Raw genomic sequence first — 13,693 nt, forward strand, 5'->3', positions numbered from 1 at the left:
GGGATGGAGATAAGATTCAGTAGGCAAAAGTACAAGCTGTGTAACCTGAGTTTTAACCATCCAGAACAATGGGTTTGTTGTTGTTGTTGTTTAAGAGCCAGGCACATGGCTGTAACCCTGGCTCAGTGGGTAGCAGAGACAGGAAGGTGGCTGGTGTGTGCTAACTACCAGCACAGCTCCAGGTTCAGTGAGAGACCCTGTCTCAAGGGAATAAGGAGCACACTGATAAAGCAAAACACCTGGCATCTTCCTCTGGGCTTAATATACACATGGAAATGCCCATCTACACACATGAACACACACACAGATTTAATCAAATCAAATATGAAAGCAAACATTCCCCAAAGTACTAAAATAACTCTTAAGAATGTATAAATAGTGCTGGAGTGATTGTTCAGTAGGTAAAGTGCTTGCCTTTTGAGCTGAAAGACATGAGTTCGATTGCCAGAGTTCACGTTAAAAAAGCCAGATGGTTCAGATTTGGCATCCCAGTGCTGGAGTGGGTCCCTGGAGATTGTTACCAAGCCAGCCTAGCCTACTTAAATTGTTCCAGGCTAATGGAGATACTGTCTCAAACGAGGTGAACGGCACCTGAGGAGTGACACTTGAGGTTGATTCTGGCCTCAACACTCATGCACATGCATGAGCACTTGCACACATATGTGCCCCCACATATAAAAACATAAGTAAATTCCAAAGTTAAAATAACATGTTCAGAAAGTAAACTGGATTGGAAGACTAACAGTAGGAATTATAAAACAAATATATAGAATTTAAAATGTAAAGTTTTTTTTTAAAAAAAAGCTGACAGTATTAGAGTTCTCTAGAGTAACAGAACTTATACAATGAATATATATGTACATATATTCTTTGTATAGAGTCATTCTATAGATATAGATAGATATAAAATATATCACTACATAGTGAGAACTCATCTACATATAAAGAGATAGATATATAATATGTATTCACTCTGTAGTAAAGCTTTATATCTATCTACATATAGATATAGATAGATAGAGCAAGCAGATATATAAAGCAAGCATATATATGGTCCAGCTATGGTCCAGCTAATTCAACAGTGGCTGCCTATGAATGGAAGGCCAAGAATCTAGTAATTTTGCATTCCATGGGGCTGGATGTCTCAGCTGGTCTTCAGCATATACTGGAATCCTGAAGAAGTAGGCTCTAATGTCTGTGAAGGAATGGATATGCTAGCAAGGCAGAGCAAGTAAGCAAAGCTTCCTTCTTCCATGTCCTTACATAGGCTTCCAGCAGAAGATGTGGCTCAGATTAGAGGTGGCTTTTCCAGATCAAGTGATCTAGGTTAAAGCTGTATCTTCCCACCTTGTAGATAGAAATTAGAAGTATAACTTCCCACTTCAGATTAAGCAAAAATCCCTCACATGTGTGCAAAAGAACCCAATAACAACGTCATACTGACTAAAACCAGTAAAACCAGGAGATTAAAGCTAGTACCTGTTGTGGTGTGAGGGGGGAAAGGTCAAAAGAAGAAAAGGAGAAAAATGGATTCAAAATCAAATAAAATGTTGGGGAAATGTTTTTGAAATCCCATACAAAATAAACATCCAGAAAAGAACAAGCAAAGGAAACAAACAAAAAAATTAGATAAGGAATTTTTCTTTTTGAGAGAAAGAGACTCATGTAGCCCAGGTTGGTCTCCAACTTACTATGGCCTTGAGCTTCTGACTCTCCTGTTGAGTTCTAGGACCACAGGCATATACCACCTTTCCAGCTTTACTTACTCTGGAGTCTGGGCCTGGGGGTCTGTGTCACTCTGCCAACTGAGCTACCTGTCCAGCTCCAGAAAACAGAAGGATTTAAAGGTAACAGACTGGTGAGATGGCTCAACAGGTCAGGGCATTTGCTGCCAAGCCTGGTAACCTGAGTACAATCCTTAGGACCCACATGGTGGAGAGAAAGAACTGATACCTGTACTTGTTCTCTGACCTACGTGTGCACACACAATAAAAAATTAAGACAAAAGTAAACAAAAAATAAAATAGCACAGTTTGAAATAATTCAAAGGACAAAATCATAGTGAGTCAGCACTAAAATAGAAAAAATAATATTTCAGGTGGGAGGAGATCCAGGTGCACACAGAAAGGAAAAGGAAGAACACAGGTCCCCAGCATTCAGCTTCAGCCCTTTGTAGGAGCCCTTTGAACGCCAATTCCAGAGAGACAATGCTGCGATTCTCAGCAACTAGCAGCCAAAATCCAGCAAGCCCACTGTGCAGTCCAGGAGGCCCCTCGAATGTGCCCCATCACAGCTGTAGCTGTGGGATGTTTGGAGAGACGGGCAGCTTATACCTGTCTACCCAGCCTGGGGCAGTTAGGTGCTGTTAGGTTTGTGCACTGGCTTTGAAGACAAACTCACTTCCTCTCTATGTTCAAAAGAGTCCTTTCTATTCCTCAAAATTCTCAGCAGAAAAGCAGGAGTAAACACACCTGCCTTGATATTTTGATATTTTGAAGATTCAGTACGTTGTAAATTGTATAATGAGTAGTCATCAGGTGGCTTTTCCTATTAACTTATCAAGAGGGAAAGGTCCATTTTTATTGCATATAACAATAACAACTCTATTCTTTCTCTCCCTCCCTCTCCGTCCCTCCCTCCCTCCGTCTCTGTGTATGTCCTTCTCTCTAGCCTCATATCTTTTGCATTTGTCCTGCATCCGAAAAGAACCTTGTAATTTTATCAGAACAATCTTCTTATTTCAAAATCCTTAACCACCGAGACAAAGCCCCCTTGTGTAAGGTGATATAATATGTACAGAAGTTTTGCGGCGATCTCTAGGGGATTTTTCTGTCTTTCACACCCCCTATATGGATTAGTCTGATACTCATTCTAATGTGTTTAGGTTTAAAATATATAGCACTTAATAAAGACAAGTTATTCTGATCAGAACTACTTTAAAGGAGCATGTAGTAAGTTAGACCTCTGCAGTAAAGCAGGCATCCCAAGGGCTGTGGATGTAGCTCAGGGGTAGAGTACTTTCCTAGCAAGCTCACGGCCCTGAATTGGATCACTGCAAAGAGAGAGAGAGGGGAAAAGAAGGAAGGAAAAGAAATGAAAAAACAAGAATTTTTTCTTTAGCAGGTATCAATTACAACACGTGATAGAATTAAGAAATCATACATGAGGCCGGGCGTTGGTGGCGCATGCCTTTAATCCCAGCACTTGGGAGGCAGAGGCAGGCGGATTTCTGAGTTCGAGGCCAGCCTGGTCTACAGAGTGGGTTCCAGGACAGCCAGGGCTACACAGAGAAACCCTGTCTCAAAAAAAAAAAAAAAAGAAATCATACATGAACATGTTTGCCCACATACATGTGCATGCACACAAACACATATGCACGTACACACAGGGATGCATTACTCCTCACGGTAAACAATGGATAAGGAAAGATATCTCTATATAGTTCAGAAAATACAAAATAGACCCATAGAGAAAATTTTCTTTATGATTACCATGGTGTTTCTAGAGAGGGCAAATAATAACCCATCTAATACTTTGGAGTCTAGTGATTATTTATTAGAGAAAATAGCAAAGTCAGAACTCATGAAAGCAAGGTCCCCATGGAGCAGATCTCCATACTAAAATCAAGTCAAATATTTTCATATTCCTTTTTCTTTTTCCTTCCTCTTTCCTGAACATTTCAATTCTAAAGCCGTTAGGTGGGACAGAGAAAATGAGGTTTTCATAAGGAGAATGCTGCCTTTTGCGAGCTTTCGATGCTAAAAGGAGTAAGGAACAGTAAGTAGCCCAGGATCGGGGAGGCAGAGCCCAAATGGTATCAGGATAAACACAAGTCAACCCAGCACAGGGCACCTACACCCGAGTGGGGTGACGACTAAGGAACAGTTCAGTGTGGCCTGTTAGAAGCACACCGAATAGGGTGAAGAGACTGTTCACTTGTAACACAGTGTGGCAAAGTGGGAGAACAAGGAGTCTGGTCTGGAATCAAATGTCAGACACCACCTAGAACTCCAGTTCCAGGGAAATCTGATGCGCTCACCTAACATTTGTGGGTACCACCCACACATGTGGTATATACTTAAATAGACAGAGACACCTATACATAAATAAAAATATACCTTAAAAAAAGAAACACATCTAGCCATTAATAATATATCTCTTATATGTATATCTATAATTCAAGGTCTCTAAAGTCATAGAACTTACAGAATGAATCTCTCCATTGGAAAGGCCAAGAATTCAGTAGTTATTCAATCCCATGAGGCTAGATATCTCAGCTGGTCGTCTGTATATTCTGGAATTCTGAAGAAGTAGGTTCTAATGCCAGTGAAAGGATAGATGTGCTAGCAAGGTGAGGGCTATTGGGCAAATAACCAAAGCTTCCTTCTTCCATGTCCTTATTTAGACTTCCTGCAGAAAGTGTGGCCCAGATTAAACTTCCTACCTCAAGATCTGGATTAAAGGCATGTGTCTTCTGGACTCAAGATCCAGATCAAGGGTTTGGAATAGAAGTAGATTCACCCACTTCAAATCAAGCATAATAATTCTCACAGATGTGCCCTCCACATCTGAATTGCAGTTCATTCCAGTTACAGTCAAGTTGACAACCAGGAATAGCCATCATAGTGAGAGATATTCATACCATATAATACATATGGTACAAACACACATATGTGGTATATATACAAGTATATGATAGATATATGTCTCAGCCTCATTATATACATTCAAATTAAACCCCTGCCATCCGAGTGGACTTTTATTCCAAGAGACATCAGAAATTTCCCAAAGCCTTGAAAACTGTTAGCAACTAGAAATCTGTACTCTGCTTGGATTTTTATTCTTCAACTACCAAACAATTAGAGTACAACATTATTTCCTAAATCTGCTTCCCTTAAATAGAACAGGAATAACCTATATGTGAAAATATAAGTGTCTGCTGTGATTCCTGTTACCTCACCCACAACAATGAAGCCCAGAGCATCAGAGCTAAACTGTTTGCCTTTGATTTTTGTTTTTGAAGACTTTTCTGTTAAGAAATAATTTACATCCAGAGGTATGTATAGACCTTAAGAAACCAGTTTTTTTCATATATATATATATATATATATATATATATATTTTTTTTTTTCAAATAGCTCACACCCTCGTCAAGAAATAGAATACAGGGGCTGGCTGCCCAACAGGCAAAGTGTGTGCATGCAAGCATTAGGACAGATTCTAGAACTCAGGTAGCCCCTGAGGTCCATATACTTCATGGACAATTTCACACATGTACACACATATGCATATGCACCTGCATATGCACACATACACACATACATATACATATGCAATAATATATACATACACACAGACACATATATACACACACAGAAATACAGACACACACACATGAATGCAGAGGCACAAGCACATGCACACACACATGCATATATCTATATACACACATAATACATACATGCATACATAAATATACACATGCACATGTGTGCACGGACACACACACATAGACACACACACACATAGACACACACACACACATCTCTTCCATTACACTTTGAAAAATTGGAAACAGAAAACCACTGCTAACTTGGAGTTCAGCATGATTAACCAGAGGAGACAGTTGTCTACCAAGAAAAGCTCAAGAAATTGTTTCTTTTTTCTTCCCATCGTTTTGAGAAGCTTCTTCATGAGAAAAGTACCAGCCACCACTTCAAGGCTATACTTTGGAAGGAGCTAATGTCAAGTCAAGTGTAACATCATATTTAATCTGATTTTTTTTTTTTTTTACTGAAAGAGTTTAAGTCAGTTTATTATAAACGTCTCTAAATTGGTCACTCTTGCAGCTTTCAGGACAAGTTCAGCACCTCTTTATGCTAATGAGCTTTCTTTAAAAATCTGAATGTATTTGTTTAGTTAATTAGTTTATTTTGTATGTGTATGCACAAGAATGCATGTGCATGTGTAGATTTAAAAATACCTCTAAGAATTGGTTCCCTCTTTCTGCCACGTGGGTGCCAGGGACTGAATTCAGGTAAGCCTTTCTGCCACGTGGGTGCCAGGGACTGAACTCAGGTAAGCCTTTCTGCCACGTGGGTGCCAGGGACTGAACTCAGGTAAGCCTTTCTCAGTGGATCTTTAGATGAGTTCATCCAGACTCTTTGGACATTTTCAAAATCGTCACCTCAGTTTCATGTTTTGAAGGACATGCTTGCTGAATGTAACAGTCTACGCTGACAACTCTTGTTTTCCTTTGCCTGTTGCCTTATCTTTTGGCCTCTATTCTTATTTCTGATCAGATGCCAAACCTGACTTCAGTTTCCCCATGTGCAATGTGTCCTTTGAAAGTCAGACAGATCTTTCAAGCTATTCTCTTTCCCAGCGATTTTCAGGTTTGGGTTCTGGTATTCCTACATGTTGTCTTCTTTGGGTTTAGCCAACTGAGCCCCTTACATCTGTGAGTTAGTATCTCATTTCAGGAAGCTTCTTAGCCATTATCTCAGATGTATTCTGCTTCATTATACTTCTCCTCTGTGAGACTACATTCATGTATGTATGAAACTGTTGGGTACTGTTCTACGTACCTCAAATGCTCACTGGCTCTCTTTTATCTCTGTGTATCCCCACACCACCCCCTCCCAATTGTACTGGGGATTGAATCTATGTCCTCATATGTGTTAGGCAAATGCTTTACCACTGAGCTACATCCCCAGTCCTCATTTTCTTCCCTTCCCCTCTCTGTCCTCCTCTCCCTCTTCTTCTCCTCCTCCTTTCTCCCTTCTCTTTCTTTCCAGCTTAAGCAACCTTTAATGCTTTGCATTAAAGTTCGTTAATTTCTATAACTTACCTGCCTTTAAATAAATTAATCCATATTTGTTGGTTTTCTATTGTTCTGATAAAACACCATGACAAAGACAACTTAAAAGAAGAAAGCATTTGTTTGGATCTTACAGTTCCAGAAGGCTAGAGTCTGTGATGGCAGAGTAGAGGTAAGAGGTAGCACCTGCCTGGAGCAGAAGAGAACTCTCATTTTAATACACAAACAAGCAACAGAGGGAGGTAACTCTAAATGACACAAGCCTTTTGAAACCTCAAGGCCCACCACCAGCGACAAACTTTTTATAGCAAGACTACACCTCCTAATTCTCCCTAAACAGCCACCAACTAGGAACAGAGCATTCAAATTCCAGAGACTTGAGGACATCTCATTCAAACCACTACATCATCTGTTATATTTTCTCATTACTAGCTTTCTCCTTGATTCTTTGCTAGACTCATCATGTCTTCAAGGGGAATTCTAAGGTAGAAAGGGTTGAAGATTTTTAAAACCATGTTGGACAGTTTACATTGAGGGTAAATTGAAACTTTTGGATAAGAAACTAAGCAGATTTGTGTTTAGAAAACTCTCTGTCCAGCTATATCATGAGTTATACGTTGGAGGAGGTGGTAATGACAGTGTGGAGATGGTGGCTTAACCAAGTGAATGACAGCAGAAGTGGAAGGTTGTGGAAGGTTTTGAAAAACAAGGAGAGACAATCAAAGTGGGGTGTGGGTATGATCAGGAGACATTATGCAGCACAAAACCAAGCCAGTCCACATTTCAACATGGAGGTGTTAGACGTTTGGCAACCCTACCCCTAGCCAGGGAGCTGGTGACAGCTGACAACTTCTGTGGAAGAGAGGTCAGTTCTCTTTAACAGTATAGGTAGGTCAACCACACTCCAATAGATCTCACACACCTATGACTACTTGGGCATCATAAATTGGACTGGGTGTGGTAGTGCTTGCCTTTAATCCTAAAATGTGGATTAGGAAGACCTCTAAGTTCAAAGCCTGCCTCAACATAGCGAGTTCCAAGCCAGCCCATTCTACATAGTGAGACCTGTCTCAAAAGCAAAACAACAAACAACAACGCTCAGCCCACACCTTGGCCCCCACCAACACACTGATATCATTGTTTGCTCTTTCTAGTTACTAGAATTGTGAGCCAAATAAATGTCTTTGCTTAAGAAGTTACTCAGCCTCAGACCAGGGATCCTCCTGTCTCTGCTTCCCCAGCAGTAGGATTAAAGGACAGTATGCTGGGCTTTTTAATGTGGGTGCTGGGGTTGGAACACAGGTCTACAGGTGGTTATGTACCACTAACTCTACATGGGTGCTAGAAACTGAACACTGGTTCTTTGCAAGAGCAGCAAGTGCTCTTTACCACTAGCCATCTCTCCAGTCCTTTCAAATATATTTTATTTTTAAATATTGCTTTGTTTATTTTTAATGCATATAGATGTTTTGTTTGCATATGTTTGTGTATCGTGTGATTACCGGGTGCCAGAGACATCAGAAGAGGATATTGGAGCCTCTAGAACTAGAGACCAATGTAAGCTGCTAAATTAGTGCTGGGAATTGAACCTGGGTTTTCTGGAAGAGCAGCCTGTGATCTTAACCACTGAACCATCTCTATAGTCCTTGAATATATTTTAGAACATCTCACTAGAAGTTCCAGATTAATGCTCAAAGAGAGGCAGGTGTTTTTGTTTTTTTTTTTTGCTTTGTTTTTACCTTTGATTTTACTGAAAGAAGGAATTAGTTGGTTCCTTATTAATTTCTAGTTAAGAAGCCACATCAAAGAGATAATTGTCTAGAGAGATGGTAAACAAAATACTTTTTGGACTATGGTAACAAATACACTTCTGGAAAAAAAATCTATAATGTGTTTGAGATGGATAAGTCCTAGGTCACTCTTCAGAATTTGATCCAAGGTCAATCACAACAGGAATTGCAGAAGCATATGAGACCACGATTCCTTTAAGTCACAATGAACAATTTTAATAAAAGATCAGGTGTTCAACTTCCTATCCTTTTTTGTTGTTGTTGTTGTTGGTTTTTGTTTTTTCAAGATAGGGTTTCTCTGTATAGCCCTGGCTGTCCTGGAACTCACTCTGTAGACCAGGCTAGCCTCAAACTCTCGAACTCAGAAATCTGCCTGCCTCTGCCTCCCAAGTGCTGGGATTAAAGGTGTGCGCCACCACTACCCAGCTCAAGTTCTTATCCTAACGATCTTTGATTCATCAAAGTTGATTTAGTAAGTGTCCAGCTGTTCTATGGTTCATTTGAAGGCTATCATCTACCCTGAAGATCTTTGTTCCTCTTCTTTCTCAGCCTGGAGATTGAACTCTTACTGGGAAGAAGGAGGAGGGTGGCAGAGACAGAGACTGAGGAACTTTTTCTCAGGTTGATTCTTGCTGAGTTTAGGAATAACTAACTGTATGTCTCCTCTAGAGATCACAGTGCCTGATGCATTTAACACTCCTGAGATCATAGCTACTTCTTCTAGGCTCCAGTAGCAACCCTCTGTCCTCTTGTCCTAGGTTGTGCTTTGTAATGGGTCCTGTGGTGGCAAGCCTTGGGTATGACTCATTGTTCTGTGGCTCTTCATGCCGGCCCTGACTCTGTAAATGTGCCTTTTCCCCACTCCTCAAGTGTCTTACTTCAGCATACTTCAGCCCTGCCAGAATCTGGATTGATAGAGAAGGAGGGGCCAGGAGGACAGCTCAGTGGGTAAAATGTTTGTCTTGAAAGTAGTAAGACCTGAGCTCGATGCCAAGAACCAACATAAACATGCTAAGAGCAGTTTCGCAAGGTGGTCTAGCAAGTAAAGGCACTTGCTGTCAGGCTTGACTAGATAAATTTAATCCCTGAAGCTACATGGTGGAAGGAGAGGACTAACATCCAGAAGTTGTCCTCTGACCTCCACATGAACATATACTAAATAAAATAAAATAAAATTTAAAAAATTAAAATGCAAGGTATGGTGCCACCACTTGTAATGTCCCCTATTCCACTTCCGTGCATTTGCTATGGTATGAATGTGGAAGTTAGAGGCAGGTTTCAGGAGCCAGTTCTTGTGTGGGTTCTAGGGTTAGAATTCAGGTTCTCAGTCTTGGTGACTAGCACCTTTACCCATTGTGCCATCTTGACACAAATTATACATAATTGTATATGTATAACTGTACATAATTATATATGTGCCGGGCAGTGGTGGCGCATGCCTTTAATCCCAGCACTTGGGAGGCAGAGGCAGGCAGATTTCTGAGTTTGAGGCCAGCCTGGTCTACAGAGTGAGTTCCAGGACAGCCAGAGCTACATAGAGAAACCCTGTCTCGATAAACAAAACAACAACAACAACAAAAACCAAAAATTATATATGTATTTTAACAAATAGCTTGTTAAATGTACTTTTTTTGATTCAATAAAGTTTTATTTCCCCAAATGTACAGCTGATTGAGCCTATTCATGCATCTTCACCAGCAGCCGGGGCGTCTCCACCCTTTGTGTTTCTGGTGTAAATGACTTAGGCTCTGTGCTTTGAAACTAGCTTGATGAGTCGTTTACTAAGCATTTCCTGAAGGGCCGCCCTGGTCAAGGAACCTCTCAGAGACCACAGCTGGAGTAATAAGCTTAGAGTTGGGAACTTCCTTGCAGAGTTTGTCGTCTGAAGTTTTGTCAAACAAGATTGTTCCGATTATCTCAAACTTTGCCTTTGGACCACTTCTTTTTGGCCTTGCCACTAGATTTATTTACTGGATCTTTGTATTTTTTGGCGAACTTTCTGGCATCTTTCTTCCTGTCATCCTTGGGTGGCATGGTGAAGCTCAGAGAGTAATTAAATGTACCTTATCATGGCTAGTAATTTCACTTATTTTATATTCAAAAAATTAAAAAAACCCAATACATATAACCAATAAGAGATATATATGTGGATATACATAGCAGTACTATTTGTAGGATCAAAAAGGCAGAAATAACCTAAATGTCTATCATCTAATGAGTCAATGAACAAAATGTGGCCTATCCACCCAGTGGGTTATTATTAAGATCATAAATATTATAAATCTACAACAGGATCAGACCTTTAAAATATTTTGTTCAGTGAAAGTAGCCAGATACACATATTACATGCTTTTATTCAAATGAAATTTCCAAATATGACATCCTATAGACATAAAAGCCAGCTAATTTGCTAGGATTTGACAGCTAAGAATAATGACTGTTTAATGTGTTCCTTTTGGGGTTGATGCAAGTACTCTAGATGAAGACAGTGGTGTTGATTACAATTGCTAATTTAAAGTGAAAAACTAACATGCAAAAACAAACAAACAAAAATCACACTGTAAACAATGCTAATTCCCACTGACTAGTTCCCTGAGTTCTGACCTTTACATACCAGTAGCCAGTGTTACAAGTTTTACTATATTTAATGGACCATATAAAATATTTTTATATATGTGTTAAGTAATGATAATGTCAAATGCACTACTTTTTTCAAAATGCTTTGGTAATCTGTTGGTACATCTAGAAGTTTTTTTTTTCAAGTACTCTGAAACTTCAATATATAAGCCACATTTCATTTATTTCTTTTATCTATTTTTCTCCTTCCTTTCTTTCCTTTTTTCCTTCTTTCCTTCTCTCTTTCTTTCTTTCTTTCTTTCTTTCTTTCTTTCTTTCTTTCTTTCTTTCTTTCGTTGTTCATTTTTCAGACAGAGTCACAGGTAGCGATCACCAGCTCTGAACTTCTATATACCTGAGGCTAGTTTTGAATTTTTGATTCTCCTGCCTCCACTTTCCAAGTGCAGAGATCAGTGTGTAAAGATCATCATGCCTGGTTATTTTTATTCATTCTATTTACTTATTTTCCAACTGAAGTACATTTAGATTATTTCCATTTTTCTTCCTACATCCCCTGGATGTGACTTTTACAATGCTGACCACTAAAATGAATAATCTTATCCTTCCTTCCAGTCTATATCTGTTAACAGTTTTCTCAAGATACACACATGCACATACTCATACACATATATTGGTTTCTAGGATGCTCATAAAGTTTTAAGCTTATGAACATTCGATTTCCTTTTAATATTTCTGGTAGCTCTAACTATCAGAAACGTGATGGAATAAGAACAGGTAATATGAGAAAACATTATTAAAATGAATTACATATGAAAATGTACAAATGAAATCCATTATTTTATACAATGATCATAGTTAATAGCAAAAAACATAATTGTTTCCCAATAACTCTACTAAATAAAAGAACTTTCTATGTTTGTAAGTATTTTTTTGTTGTATTTTTTTGGTTCAGATTTGGTAATAGGAGTTTGTAAGTTCATAAAGTACACTGGATATCTCTCAAACTTTTCTTGGTTCTAGAGTCATGAATAAAACAAAAATGTGTGTGTGTGTATGTGTGTGTTTTAGTAGAATTTATGCATAAAACAAAAGTTTTTTGTATTTTAGTAGAATTTATGTCTCAGCAGTTACTTTTCAAATTGTGTGTTATGTGATCTAAGTCTTCCACATCAATTTTTAAAATCTAAACTGCTTATTTCTGAGATAAATGGATTTATAGCATTTACTGTGGTTATAAGTTGTCAAAAACTTCTTGTAGGTTAGTACTATTAACTTAGTTGATATTTTCAGTTAGAATAGGTCAATAATACATATTATTGTATAGACCCAATCCTTTATTAATACAATTTTTCTCCTTTTATGCTTTTACTCTTAGTCATATACTGTATAACAACATTATGGCAAATGACACATTGTATACACAATGGTAATTCTATAAGGTTTTCTCAGTGACATGGTAGTTTCTGTATGCATACTATGTTATCAATGTGATGAAATCATCTAACAACTTTTTCTCAAAATATATCCTTCTTACTAAATAATGTATAACTGTGCAGAGATGCTGACGTTTTCCTTTGATTAGTCTTATAAAAATTTTACCCTAATAGTCTTAAGCTTCTTTTGCTATACTTTTCTTATGTCAAAATTTATTTTTTAAAATACTAAGCACCTATCTATATTTATTTATAAAATTAACCCATTTATATTTATTGTAAATACAAATGGACTTATTACTGTCATTTTATTTTTAACCATATTTTCTTCTTGTTTCTTTTGTTTTTCTAGTTCCCATTTCTGCCTTTTGTTGAAGTGGATAGGTTTCTTCATTCCATTCCCCACTTCTTAATGGTTCAAATATCATAAATCCAATTCAGTTTTATTCAACTTCAGCATTATTTAAGCTTTAACATTTTGCTGTCATATATTTAAACCAAATATTTTTCAAAATGAACATCTGGCACTAATTTGCATTGTATATTCATTTTCTAATACATTTTGAACTTTTTCTGAATTCTCATTTTCACACTTTTAAAACTAAATTTCCACTCATTTTATAATAAAGATTAAGTGTGATGCTAGGTCAAGCACCAGGCTTCATAAAGAAGTCTTCAATTATTCATTCCATTTTCTGATTCAACCAAGAATCCTCTGGTCCAAACCACAAAATCATCTTTTCTCTCCTTTGTCTTTCAAAGTCATCTCTTCCATTATCACTTTTATCATCAACTCATCTACTTTTTCAAGTTGTCTCAAAACATCTTATATCCATTTCACATTTAAAAAAAAAAACCCTACATCCCACATAGTTTTGAATAGATTGTTTGCCTCTAGATTTAATGAACATCGTTTTCCAGCAACTCCATGCCTTTCTTCATTTATCCTTCAAAATGGCGGACCTAGACAGTCATGATCAGTACCACGTGCGCCTGCGCCTCCAGCGGCCATTTCACCCATCAGCCCAAGCTCCAGAGCCCGCCCCTTCTGGCGCCTGCGCACGAGCCCCCGG

Source organism: Grammomys surdaster, unplaced genomic scaffold (genome assembly GCF_004785775.1).
Source record: "Grammomys surdaster isolate TR1022 unplaced genomic scaffold, NIH_TR_1.0 133, whole genome shotgun sequence".
Taxonomy (NCBI): Eukaryota; Metazoa; Chordata; class Mammalia; order Rodentia; family Muridae; genus Grammomys; species Grammomys surdaster.